This window comes from Bombus vancouverensis, chromosome 1, assembly GCF_051014615.1.
Source record: "Bombus vancouverensis nearcticus chromosome 1, iyBomVanc1_principal, whole genome shotgun sequence".
NCBI lineage: Eukaryota > Metazoa > Arthropoda > Insecta > Hymenoptera > Apidae > Bombus > Bombus vancouverensis.
Window position 1 is genome coordinate 20797784 of NC_134911.1, and position 14861 is coordinate 20812644.

At 40.6% G+C, this 14861-nt stretch overlaps 1 protein-coding gene and 1 long non-coding RNA gene across 2 annotated transcripts in view; both read right to left on the reverse strand.

Moving 5' to 3' along the window:
* Positions 1-14861, reverse strand: part of LOC143303288 (UPF0489 protein C5orf22 homolog) — a 339177-nt gene that overhangs the window by 18359 nt on the left and 305957 nt on the right. The gene's annotated exons all lie outside the window — the stretch shown is intronic.
* LOC117158721 (uncharacterized) overlaps positions 558-14861 on the reverse strand; it is a 183330-nt gene continuing 169026 nt past the window's right edge. Inside the window, exon 3 of the long non-coding RNA XR_013058266.1 lies at positions 558-605. This is a non-coding gene — a long non-coding RNA (uncharacterized LOC117158721). The remainder of the gene's footprint in view (positions 606-14861) is intronic.

Genomic DNA, 14861 nt, shown 5'->3' on the forward strand with positions numbered 1-14861 from the left:
TACTTCCAGAATATTCCATTCTGTTGTCGGTTAAAATCTAAGAATCAGCTGATTCTAATGAAGCATCTCCTTTAACTAATTTACAATCAGCGCCCTCGTGGCGGTTCTCGCGAGGGGCGAAGCAATAGAGAAAGCCAGGACCAGAGTGGAGGAGGGGCGTGAGTACCTAAGTTTCCGCACTTTCTCTCTGTCCCGGGGGTTGTCGCCTTCATGACCCAGAACTCTTTAATTCCTCCAACCCCGATACCATGGTATCCCCTTTAACTCATTAGACTCAATCAATTATACGGGCGTACGGTTACAGTCTCTTTTCCCTTTCTCTTGGCTACTACCCTGCCTTTATCTCGCTTTCACTCTCAGTCTCTCGCGTTCTAGCTTGTTCGCGCCGATTCCACCGGCCCTCTGTCGTCTCGCCGAACAACCCTGTCTTAATCCCTCGACCGAGACCCCGAGTGGTATGCCGAGATATCAGGGTTTACCAAGGTAAACCTCTTAGCTGGCAAGCCAAGGTCACAAGGCTGACAAGGATCAGACGAGCCAAGGGAACTTCGTGAGATCGGCGAACTCAATGGATGGCCTGGTTCTGGTCAATCGAAGAGTCTTACCTGGAACAGAACAAATTCAAGCTTTCCTTTAGTAGGAGAATTTAATATATTTGACGTTCTAAGATTTGAAAGGTACGTGTCGAGTTGATAATAAAAAGAGTGACTATTTGACATGGTGTGATAGGCGAGGTAGAATGAATAGAATGATGGTAGGGAAGATCTCTCGTGATATACGTGTTTGTTCGATTATTTCATAGCTTGGAACGATATAGATAAGCTGATAGTGATTATTTGGGAATAAAGTATGTGTATCTTTTGTAGAATTTAAATTTGTGGTGATACCAGTGAAATATAGAAAATATCTTAATTTTGTTAGCAAAATTCGTTCGATCAATCTCTCTATTAATAAATGTTCCTATTATTTTGTGATTCTGTTAATCGTCATCAAATTAAAATCTGATACGGTATCACGATAACTTCATTATACGATAAATCGAAGAAATCAATCTTACATGGACTGTCCAGATGCCATATTAATCAGTTCCATGAAAAGTGATTCGTGTGATCCGTTTGCCTTAAATAATCCTACAGAAACAAATCAATTATTTTTTTAAGAAATCAGTTTTTCAAGCAACAAACTCGACCCGAAACGAAACTCTATTCTCTAATATCGCCAGTCCATCCAACTAAATCACAAGGTGACTAAAACACACAAAGAACGAACTACGCTATTTGGGGGGGTTGAAGAACCTGTGACGACCTGCTGGAACCTCGCAACGTTGCCTTCGTTATCCTAATCTACAACAGGTACTCACACAGATACACACGTGTACGTACATCCACACAACCTGAAAGGAACGCATTATGGCAGGGTGGGCCATTCGTTTTCTCCACGTCCAGGTCCGTAATGTCGACCGATAAGGCCCCGATAATCCACGGTCGCGTAGTGTGTTAGTCGGCAGTTAAAACGTTATCGTCCCGAATCTCTTGTTATTCGTCAGGCCGTGACGAGTGGGTGGAATTTTACGCCCGGACGTCTCCTCGTCCGCTACGTCCCCCGTCTACCGCGTCCACGTTGGAAATAAGCTCGATAATACGAGCATAATGTTAGATATCCGTCTGTCGTCGATCACCATTACGATCGACTTAATGAATCGAACGCGAGTCCCGCTTTCGCGGCCATCTAATTATACGTCCGACGCGGACAAATTAATTTGCCCAGCTTGCTGATTATGATTCGCGATAGTGGAGAACGCGATACCACGGTATAAGAGTATCACTGTTATGCAGGCTTGTGTTTGCGATGAAAAATGTACGGATGCATAAACGGAATGTGTTTATTCAGTCTGAGCAGCGGAGTTCATCGAATTTGACCGTTTCACGGATGGTTGTAAAAAGATATCGTATGGTATGAAAGTTAAAGATTATAAAGGCCTTTTTGTGTGAAATATCTCCTCTTTGAAATCTTGTTTAGTATTCGTGTCGTTCACCGTGTTTTATTAAGTTTTATGTTGCAAAATACGTACGCAAACTAGGAATCTGTTAATCGCGGTGGTAATAAGATGGTAAAGAAGTTTTTACTGCAGAAATATTGTAATTATCTGGGAAACTATTTAAGAAATTGAAAATCGAAAACTTCGTGATTGGCAAAAATTGTGTATTCGGTTGTTAAACTAGTCGAATAATTGGAGATAAGCGAGTTATCCAGGTCATTGCTTTCGATTGTTATTTTAGAATACTTTTCCGATACTACTTGTTCCATTATTATTTAACAAATTTCATACGAAGTGCGTGGCGTACGTAACTGTTCTGATACTATTTTTATCGGTTAATATATGAAGATAATGTATCTGTACCAGATATAGCACTCTCCATGATATATTGTACATATGATTCCAATACTTCTTCAACGTCTTTTCGACACAAACATATATTCCCCTATAGGGGAAGAACACGATAAATCACATTTTCCATTTTTTATATTGCAGCAGATTTAAAGTTCTGTATCTTGTCGTTAATTAATTGCCAATTAATCTTACGTTACTAAAATTATCTTTCTATTTGATTAAAAAGACATCGCTCGCTATAACAATAAAATATGGAAGATATTAAAATATATTAATCGCATTAACGATTTATATCTGTAGTTAACTTTAACAAGAGTTTTCCATTTTTAGCTATTTAATATAAAAATATTTAGTTTCAGTTAGAAAGCTTCGTTAGAAGCAAATAATCCGTGAAATTGTAATTATTTTCTTTCCAATGACCTTATTTCATCGTAAAATTTCTAGTATTTCTCTCAACATCATTTTACCGATATAAAGTAATTAGCTTGTCACCATCTTATCCAAAATGTAATATTATCTTGTTATTAAGTTATATCCTTTAACCAGCTATTACTTTTCAAACAGAACGTACACACGAAATAGTAAGTTCCCTCCCGAAATAAGAACGACGGTATTCAAACGGCTAGAAACTATTCAATTTCACCGCGGAATATCTTAATCTCGGAACGCGGCGACTGCACGAAATCGTATTTCTTTCCCGTAGTAAAAAATTACGGGGCCGCGTTATCGGCTTGTTAATTCCGATAAGCGTTTCTCTTCTTTATCGTCCGCCATTATGGCGAACGATAGCGGAGCGGGGAGGGTTCGGTGGCGGGAAACGGAGCGCCGGGGGTGAGAGATTAACGAAATAAATATGACATCGTCTTGAGTCGGCCGTGCAGCACGCGGCAGTGCCCGCGTTGTTTCACGCTCGACGCGATAACAAAGCGTTTGCCATTAATTACCGCGCTCTGAAATTATTTAACGACCTTCCTTCAGCCAACGTCGGCACGCAAACCACCGACACCACCGCCAACTGATCGAGTTAATTCCCCGACGATGTATCAGTTTATGAAATTTCCGTGTGTTTTAACAGTCTCAAATAAATATTCCTCTGGATGTTTCCCTTTGCACGAAAATTCCAACAGTTTGACGCATGTCGAAATATTTTTGTTCAACTGTGATAGCTAGCAGACGTATAACTCACTGAAATGTAATTGTAAACACGTTCCAATAATCTTGCATCTTCAATTTTATTTAGAGAAGAAAGTTGGTCGTCATTAAGCGTAGATTTTCAAGTGTAAGATAATTATTTCGTTAACCATTCTGTCAGCTAACTCATCCTTTTTCAATACCGATATGGGCGGAATATTTTGTTTATAAATTTTAGCCGAGAGTCGTGTGGATCACAATTAGTTTTGGATGATTGTAAATATTTCGTTGTCGTAGAAAACAATGCGTTTCAAAAACTGTTACAGTATTATCTATTAGTTTCTTAAAAAAATATAGACACTTCTTTTGATATTCACATTACTACGAGCGTATAATATGATTATTTTGTTATCGTACGATAGCTCAAAAATATAATATTGACTCGTTAAGATATCAGTGATTAAAACTCGTCTAACTACATCTATTATCGTATTATACACACAAATAATAATATATTGCGATATACTAATCTTATGTAAGCTCTATAATGTCATAATCTATTAACAATCTTGTTACTATTCTAACGTAATTTTGGTACACAATTTCGTTATTCTGCTCAAAAGAATGTTCCTGTGCAGAAAGTATTTTCCACAAAACAACCCTAAAATAAGCTTCCATAAACTACAGAAATTAAAATATTTATATTTCCATTTCATACTGTTAAAAATAAAGAATACGTGCATTTACAAGAACCAGGATTCCGAAACAGTAATTTGTGTGGAAGAAAGCGTAAGAAGGAAGTCTGGAGAAGAAGTCAGAGGGACTGTCAAGACTGCAGGGACGCAGCTGGTGATATTATGCAGGATACGAAGGCAGGAAACGGTGTAACGTTGCCTGTAGAGCCTGTATACGAGGGTGGAATATGCTTAACGTTAATTTGTACGATAAAGGAATTATTGATTTTTACTTAGGCGGCTCAGTGAAGGGTGAGAGAGGTCGGAGGGGTGATGAAACGTCGCTTTAAAGTGGAGGTACTAATGAGATGCCCTCAACACGACGTTCAGTTCCTTCATTTATCCACCTTGCTCCCAGTAATTCTTTAAAGCGTCAGGGTCATTTACGCTAAACGTTCGATTTCATGACTATCACGACGAGCAAACATTTTATTTCGCCAAAGTAATAATTGACATTTTTTACGTCGTTTCAGAATTATCAATTTTAGTGATGATATTTTTTTATACACGTAAATTGAACTTACAAATTCTTGAATAAAGTTGTAGGATATCCAGCGATTAGTAAAGAATAATGAAAACTATATCGGTTTAGTGGAATCTAGAAATCTAGAAATCGATTTTAGACAGTAAATATAATGAAGTATTTTAATTGATACTCTTGTTTGTAGTTATAAATTGATTTGCAAGTTCTTAAATAGAGGTGTAAGGCACTAAAATTTGTACGATATAGTTTTTGAGAAATCTAAAAAAAAAAAAACCTTAATTTTAGCTGTTTTAAGTTTTGCATGAGTGAAACTCGTACAGGTTAAACAAGAGACTGACTGCGCACAAAGGTTTCTTCAACCTGGTAATATGTTTCAGGAAGTTTTTACCTAACTCTTTGGAAGTTTAAATTGATTCAAGTTTGATAAGCCTCGCTAGCATTTCTTTTAATAAAGAATTCCGCATGAAATGTACCAATGAATAGTTTCAATCCAAAGCTATATAACTTTCCTCGTGCTAGAAACAATAAGCTTCAACGTTTTCTCGAACAAAAATTTGTATCTGCCATTTCAGAATCAAATACAATTTCGTGAATATTTTGCACAATTTCCAAGGTGTGATTCGAAGAAAATGTTAACTCGAGTCCTAAAACACACACACAACAGGTGCAAAGATATTACCGTGCAACTATAATCAAATAGAATTGTAAATTAGGAACTTTTTAATACGATAGCGTATAATTTCCAACATAAATATGGACGTGAAAAAGACAAATCTGAAAATTATCAAATCTTTCATTAATATCAACATACACCAAAATATTCAATTACATCCAATAAACAATTATAGAACAAAAATTCTCATATGAAAGCCAAAGAGACAAAATTGAAAACTACGAAATTTCCCTTTTCTTTCAACGTACGTAATGATTTCTATAAAAACGAGCAATTACTTCCAACAAGCACCGAACCAACTATGCGATAAAAATTCTAAATAAAAATTTCTAATATACGCGTAAAAATCAAATATATGGGATAAAAAATTCTTAAACTTCTCGTTCATTAAAAAAAGAAATTTTCAATTATCCTATATCCTTTGAATACTTAAATATCCTCAAAAAACAAACCCCAACGTTCGGTTGCTGAAACAACGAAAAACCAGTCCCACGGCGATACACCAATTAGGCATTTACTAAACAGATCGATCGTTTCCCCGCGAAGAATTTTGCAGTCTGGCTGCGGTACATTCCCGCGGCCGCGTATTTCTAATAAATTCAATCTCTTCGCCATCGGCGTAGGCGTTCGTCGATGAAAAGAAATTTCCTTCGCGATACGACCGGCTGGCAGCTCGGTAAACCACTCTCGTAACACGGCCTGGCGAACTTTTAGCCACACGCACAGAACCAACTCGCGTTTCACAACAGTCTACGTGTATATATGAGTGTAGGTGTGTGTATGTGGTACGCGCGTTCGCCAAGCTTTGCCGCGGCTGGAAATTCGGAGTAATAGGAAAACTCCTGAGCGGAAAAGAAGTTCAATCTAGCCGGCCGAGGGAGAAGCCTGGAAAAGCTCTTTTGACTCCTTTGATTCCGACTCAGCCATCCCCAACCCATTCCTCCTCTACGGCACCTCACCACCACCTTCTAAATCTTTTCCAACCCTCTTCGTCGGCGTCGCCAGCGACATCGAGTCCCGTTTTACTCCGGAGAACGTTTCTCAACCCAACGATGCCAAGAGGATTCCAAAAGTTGCTTCGCCAATCTACCCCGCAGCCCTGTTTCAGACTACTTGGGCCAGTCCCGAAAAATTTTACCACCCTTGAAAGACCGACTCTGTTTTAACCACCGCAGAGGGCTCGTCAGCGGAGGCAACGTCTTCCGCTTGTGGTTTTAGACAGGGTCGAAAATCGTGGAGGATCTTTGCTGAGGTTTTAGGGGTGAAGTAATGGTAAAAGGGGGACGGAGTTTTGATTTGGTGGAGTGAATTTGCTTGAGAAAAAGGGTAGCGTTGCGATCTTGATGATAGTATCGCGATTATTTCTTAAAACGAGTCTGCTATGTTGAAACAGCGTCGAAAGGGAAATATGAATTTATTTCTCTTGTATATTTCAATTTCGATGGGAAATTGTTTGCATTGTAAAGGGAGATTACGTTTTAAGTGACCATGGAACGACGATACTTGAAGCTATTTTAAAATTTGTAGATCTGTGAACTACATGACTATGCAATTTATTTCAGAACATTGAGATCCAAGATCGAAGATATCAAGATATATTCGAACATTAATTGCACCAAGTAATTGCAATTTATTTCACATCCACTTATACAAACATAAATATCAAAGACACAAATTTGCAAATCTTCCTTCTCTTCCCTTCCAACTTCAACTACTAAACGACAAAGTTTCACAAATTTCCTTCACAAAGCTGTACTACATTTCCAACACCAGCAACCAACAAGCCAGCCTCAAGTCGAAATAAAAATACCCTCTTGCATAAAGAACAACCAATACACCGATCATCGAGCTCGATGCAAGAACAACAAAGCTTCAGCTCTCAAAACTGTACCCTTTATCGAGCCTGTTTCCTTTCAAGTGTCTCTCAATCTGCATCAAAGAGAAAACACAACATCCCCACGTTTTCTTCGCCCAACCTCAATCCCAGCAATCATTTCATAAAAGCGCATCTATCCTCGTTCTCGAATACAGAGTAGCATTTGCCTCGTTATTCTCTTCCTGCTCGTCTAATACGGCCCGTTGCCAGTAGGTCAACGAAATACTAACCAAGTTGCCCGTTATTCTCAAAAGGTCAGAAAGGGATACGAAAAGGGGATGGGCGCGATCGCCACGACGAAAAAGTGGAACGACGAATAGGAGGCGGAGATGGAAGTCGTGGCGCGAGCAAAGAAATAATGAAACTCCGTGCCAGGAAAGTGCTCGCTTTATTGACAAGAGGGCCCAGGAGAACGGCCAGGAGGTGCGACGAGGGAAAATATAGTGCTTCCATATCCGTGCGCGGCTGTCTATCGATTCTCGACGAGTATAAAGTACTGCGATTCCGCCCGACGCCGTCGCCTACTCGACGGAATAAATTTGCGATCGCCCGGGTAAAACGGGGTGAGAGTCGCGAGCGAGACCGCGGAAAAGGAAAAAGGAGAGGAACGAACCGGAGGAAATGGAAGAGGCGACGCGGAAGACGTCGACGATGGAATTTTTGAAATTCATTCGCCTCCTTCTTCGCTGTTTCCGCTCTTGTATAATTTTGTTGTTTAAGTACGTACTGTAAGCAGCTTTCAACGACGTAATAGGATTTTTCGTTAAGAATTATTGGTTTGTTAATTCGACGGAGTATAAGCGGAGTATATATTATTGTTAATTGAGCACCATTTGTGTAAGCGGCTTATATTGTACTATCGTATAGTTTTATATGAGAATCTTGGATTTGTTAGTTTCGATGGAGTGAAATTCGGAAAATGACTCCTATCTGCTAGGAAATACGAAACTTAAAATGCGTTTTATAGAAACGTAGAATGTCTCTAATCATCGGAATTTCGCCATTTAGTTAATGTATTTTATTGTTTGTTAAAGTATAAAATGTCTAATGCTAAATTATGAACTGAATCCTGTTACGTTGTACGGGACATTTTCCGATTATATAGGTAAAAAAAATCCTCGAGTTTGGAGAAAATATCAAAGAATCCTTAGCCCATATTTCGAAACAACTTATCGTGTCAAGTTTTTGTCAAAATATATTAAAAGTCTTTTTCTTTATTGAAATAAGCGCCATATCAGGATATAATAATAGCTGAATAACATTCTATGACAAGCACAATGTTTTGAAGATTTTCCTATCTTAAAAGAACGATTACATGTCACTAAAAAGAAGTGGAAATTCTAGAAATTCCAGAATCAAGTATCCTTCGATAAAACCGATTTCTGGAACTCCATCGAAATTAACGTAAGAAACGATCATCGAGAGCAAAAATTTCAGGAATACGTTCGACGTAAAATCTTTTCTTGATGAAAGAAAAAGGAGAGCGGTAAAACTCAAACGTCGGTAGCCGAGGAACGTGATTTTCTACGCGCGGAACGAAAAGACGGCGAAAAAACCCTTTCCCTCCGTTTTATTCCCTGTAGATCGTTCCGAGGCGAGCAGGGAAAAGGATCTCTTCTTTGACGGTCGAGGATCATTACGGCGGCTGATTGGCGGGAATCTTGTTAGAGGTTTCGTTTGAATAATCGCCGCTCGAACCGGCGATTTTCATGACTCGATCATCGCGTAATGTCGCGTGGAAATTCGGCCCTCCGCCCTCCACTTTCTTTCCATTCCGCGAACAATAATTTCGAGGGTCGATTTCTCATAAGCGCCGCCGCCCTCGTGTTCTTCTTCTCCTCCTCGTTACAAACGAATTCAATTCCGCGTTAAATATCCCGAACGCGGATCGTCGTTGCCCTTCGACTCGATTAACGATCCCTTCTGGTTCGTAAAATATTAGGTAACTCATTTTGACTTTACATATTCTGCAAATCAATGTGATATAAATATTGCAATTTTATAGATAGAGAAAAATTATATACACGAAATTTTACATAATGTGCATCTACCTATTTGTAGCATCAGTTTAGTTGTCAGTTCTCGGAATGAGACGAACGAAGATTGCAAGTTAAATAAGAAGTTGAGGTACATTTTTGACAAAGTGTAGATTGTATATATTCATAGCATGATATAGTCGAAAACAGATTAAAGATTTGAAAAACAAAATTATCTAAGAAGTAGATTACTCATTATAAGAAATTGTAGTTTATTAAAAAAGTCACTCCACCAAACAATAGCTTATTATCTATATGTTTCAGCATTTATATTTACTCACATTTCGCGTATCACTTTTACCCCATAGCTCGAATAAAATTACCACATACTATCCGTTAAATACTTTTCAGTGACAAATGACATTCAAACGTTTCATGGAGTACTCGTTCGAAAGCCATTGACATAACCAATATCTAACAATTATAGGTAACTAAAAACGCTTTGCAAAAATGGGAATAATATAATTAAGTTTCATTATCAAGTTCCCCCTACTTTATTATTCTTTCCAACCATCCATTACCAAAGAAAATACCAGCCACGCAAACCTCAAAAACCGTCGAAAAAGGAGACCGAAAAATACATGTTTCCATTTGAAACAACCCACAGGTGTAGCGCTTTACACGATTATCCAGCGCCCTTTTTCCAAGAAGCGTCTACCCTTCATCCGTTTTCCCCGCTCCGTGGAAAACGGAGCGTAGCTTCGCAGGGAAAGGTGTAGGTGGTGGAGGGGAAAATAGCAGGAGGAACGAATAAAACGCGTATCGGCGAGGTACGCGGCCAGGCAGATCAATCTTCGCTTCTTTCCCCGTTGCGTTCCTTCGTTGTGTGCGTGCGTTCGCGCGGCCAGCTCCACCCCCGCCGCCCCGTTCCAACCATCCAGCTTCTTCTTCTAGCCACGTAAACGCGTCCTGGCACACGTACGAAACACGCACGCGTGCACGTCGTCCGTAGGAAAATATATCCGGCCGAGGTCCCTCCTACGGGACGCTCGCGAGTAGCAGCCACGTTTCCGGATTTATCGAGCGTGGCCCGTGCCATTATTTCAGGGATTACCGGCGGTGGGGCAACGGCGAATTTTTCACCGGCTCGTACATCGTTCTTCGACGCTGCTGTTAGCAAGGAAAAATGCGCGAAGGAATGATAGAGGATTCCGGGAGAAAGGGCGAGGGCGAGGCGAAATTTCGAGTTCGCCATAGGATCATAATCGGCTTTACTTTTCCGAGTCAGTCCCTTTTTTGCTTCGTTCTAGATTCTTCCTCGTCTTCCTCGTCTTCTTCGTTTTTCATTAGGGTTCGGTTAAGAAGGGACTTTTTTACCGGATGGCCTCTCGAGCGTGAGCATACGAAATTCTAGAGAGACTTCTTAACGAGCCGCGTGGACCGTGTCGATAAGATTGTTTGCTGAACGGACGTTTATTCCGGCGCGCGAACACCGGATTTCCTAATTATTCGCTGCAGGCGAACTCTTATCGCCGCCCACGCGCCGCTACGTGCCCGATACGCAGGGTAAACGTAATAGTTCTCGCGCTGGGTCTGGGTCAGGACATTGGCTTCCAGAAGGATGGAAAGGGGTAAGGTCGATGGCTACTCTTCCTGTTACTTCGAGGAGATTTTTCAATTCATTTTGTGGAATTCCTGTTAATTGGAGTCTCAAAAACGATGTTTTATACTAAAAATGATCGTCCTTTTAAAATACCTGTATTCATAGGTAGAAGAGAATAGAACTACTGAATATAATTTTTAGATGAATAGTAGAGAACTGTAAAACTAAGACGGATACAGAAACGTATTCGGTTATAACGCAACGCGTTATTTCCAAACGATATTCTGTACGAAACAGTGACAAATAAAATAAAATTTACTCGAACAATTATTTTTAGAAATTGATACATACTATAATAATATTATCGATTTGTAAATTTTGGTGACTTCAGACTAACTTCCATGCAACGGGCGTAACTTTTATGTCGCGATTCCTGCACGATCGCAAGCTTCGTACACGATATCTTCTCGATAAAAATTCTTACCAACCCATCCAACCAACGACCCTCGTCAACAAATTCTAAAACTCTTCTCTAAAATTTCATTGAAATCGTACCTCTGCTTATCTCACCTTTCTACACGCAAAATCATCTCACGAAAAGGCAACGGCAGGCGTGGTCGCGAAATCTGGAATATTTCAGGGGCGCCGAATGGAGGCAGAGAAAAGAGCAGGAACAGGAAAAAAAGAGGCTGCCGTAGAAAACGGAGGAACCTGGGCAAAGCAAGCAAGCAAGCCGGCAGGCGAGGCAGGCGAACGAAGGAAGCAAGAAAGAAAGAAAGAAAGAAAACACGTGAAATCGAGGGACAGAGAGCGATAGACAGGAGCGTAGAAGGGGTGGTTCGGTGTTCCCGGGGGCGAAAGTGGCGCGGCGTCCTAATGCGATTCCGATATCGGCCCGGACATCTCGTGAGCCGACTACAGCTCCTGTTTCCCCGCCTCTTGCCCCGTTACCCCGTCGTCCCATGGAACGAGTGGAACTCACCCCATCGCGCGGCTCGATGGACGAGAGAGAGCGGATCGGTCCGTGGGTGGCGGAAAGGGGGTGGGCCGTGAAAGCGAACAGGGCTCCCCCGTAAGGGCGGGGTGGCTGCTAGAATGGGCCGATATGTATGCCGTGGGCGCACCGCTGCCACTCCGCCGCCATCTTGGAATCGATGTCGATCAAGCGGAAGGAAGGAACTTCTGCGCAGCTCGGGGGCGCCCGGGGTGCACCCGACCCACCCCCTTTCTACGTGTGTGCGCGTCTCCACGCATATATTCCACCTCCTCGTCGGCGTCCTACGAGCGAGACCTCCTCCTTCGTCTCGCCACCCTCGCAGCTACCACCCCATCGCCACGTAAGCAGCAGCCGCGTGCGTGAGAGCACGTACGCCGCTTCTGCGTACGGATTTCTTCTTCTTTCACCTCGAAAAAATGGCGCCTTCGCGGAGACGGTTCGATGCTCTATCAGATGGGCTTTCTGTTTCGATTGGTGGATGATTGTAATGGGAAAGGTGGGAACAAGGCGGATAGATTTGGAAGCTTGGTGGAAGCTTCTAAAGGAACTTAGTTTCATGTGATCGAGGAATTTGATGTTTTGAATCTAGATGTAATATGGATAACGTATTTTGTATGAATTGTGTCTGACGTGAGTGTAATCGTCTTAGAGGCATGTAGAAAAATATACAGGGTACTGATGTATGATTGTGTGTTGTTGATATTATTAATATTGATAGTTACAAGATGCATATCAATTAAACTAGACAGAAGCTGAAACTTTTTTTTATCGGTTAAATGATTCGATTAAATATTTCCTAGCTCTAAGCTTCTTATAGCTCTATCTAATTAATAATAGAGAATAAGTAATCATTAACTGCTTCAATTGAATATTTTCCATACTTTCCACTTTTCGATTAATTGGTCCAGTGAAATATCTTCTCCGAATAAATTCTCCCTTACTAATCCGCATCCATATCAACGTTTAAAACCCAGAATCCTGTAATCTACACTAACCCTCCGCTAAGAACACCAAGTTGAAGAACCTGCAAAGAGAGCGAAGAGGAAAGAGCCTTCTCCTTTAACAAGAATATCCAGCGAAATCGGATCGTCTTAAATAGATCCAGCGGCGAAAACAATACCGACGAATAAATTACCCTCTCGGGTGGCGTGTCCGTTTCGAGCTTTCCCTAAAAAGGTTCCCGGCGCTCTCGAACCTAAGAAATATCGCTGTCTACGGCGTTATTTCTGTAAAACGGCACGAGAACGAACACAAAAAGGGGCGGAGGGAGAAAGAGAGATAGAAAGAAGAAAAAGGAAAGGAGGAGGAACAGCAGGATAACTGGCGCTAGATATAGACTGGCCGGATCGTACGCGAAGAATCGACAGGGTTACGAAGGCGGATGGGAGAAGGAGAAAGAGGGCGGCTGATTTATGGGATTGCAGGTTGCCGGTATAAGCGAAAATGGCGTCTCTGCAAATCGATCGTAAAAAGGATGTCGCGCGGCCGTACAATGGCTAGCATCTCGTTCGTTAGCTCGACTAGCGAATAAATAAAAACTTGGGGATCGCGAGAGACGTTCACGGGGTTGCGCTGGTTATCGGTTCGCCAGGCGAGGCAAGGGGAAAAGCGTTTCTCCTCTATAACCTATAAAGGATCGAGGCCTACGGTGATTTATAGATTATGACGACTGTGCACGCGATCCTTCGTCACAATGGCGAAAAAGAGACGAATGATATACGAGAAACGTCTTTTCGTCGTCGCAGTCGTTTCCAATTTTATTAGAGCAGGAAGTTACGTATGAAACTCGTTCCAGGCTCTTCGATCGATCGGTCGATGTTGCTTTTTGTTTGGGTTAGCGTAGGATGAAGAAGGTGAAAGGCGGTCGAAAAGGGAAGACAATTTCATGAATGAGTGGAAAGTGAAACATACGAGGTTTCAGCTGGAATTTATTCAATGATAATTGGAAAACGCGTGTGAATCGAAATTGACCATGTTCCTGGAATCATGAGCTGTGAGAAAGGCATTCTAGAAAGAGAGGAGCGTTGAATTTTGGCACGATAATGTTTAGATAGTTTAAGTAGTTTAGATAGCTTCTATAAATGAAACGAAAAGGAGATTATCAATTAAGAGGAATGGACATGGATTAGGTGGGTGTTTGTTGAACATGGTTTGTTCATTGATAGTTGGAAAAATCTTGTACGTATAATAAATGTGATTGATTAGTATGTAGTTAAATTGAGACTATACATATTTGAAACTATAATTATAGATAATAATAGATAATAATAATAATAATAATAACAACAATAATAATAATAGATAATTGAAACTATACATATAATCAGATTAGATTTGAGACATAATATACAAAACTAATATTACACGAGGAAGAAAAATATAGTTTTCTAAATTGCACAATATATTATTAAAAGCGAAAAACTTGCAAAAAATGGGTTCATCTCGGTAGAAGACTCTAATAAAACTGAAAAATAAGGAAGTCATATAATAAAAGAATTAAACTTTTAAAATAAAAAGACTTAATAACTATTTGCACGATTTAACAAAAAATATCTTATAAGTAACAATTTAAAGAAAAAAACGAACATAAAATTCCACGAAACAGTTAAATAATTTTTCATAAAAAATTTTACGCGATTAGAAAGGAAAACAAAACGCTAAAAATAACGCTGCTAAAAATGATATCACATTACTACTGTTTACAAAGGCACGTTTTATAGAATGAAGCGGAGCGTTACAGAAACAGGGTAGTGTTACGAAGGAGCGCGATAATAAACCAGCGAGAAATAATCGAAACTCGGAAGCGGGGCTTAAGGGTAAATTCGGTCAGTGTGCCCCGTGGGCTGAGGAATACGGAGAGTTGAATGGCTCGTGACCTTGGCCCCGAGGCTGCTAGCCTGGGGTTGGCAAGGTAATTAAATGCCATGGATGGGGTTGGTCGCTATAACCGGCAGGATAGAACGAAGGGTATCCAGGGGGATGAGGCTAATTGCCG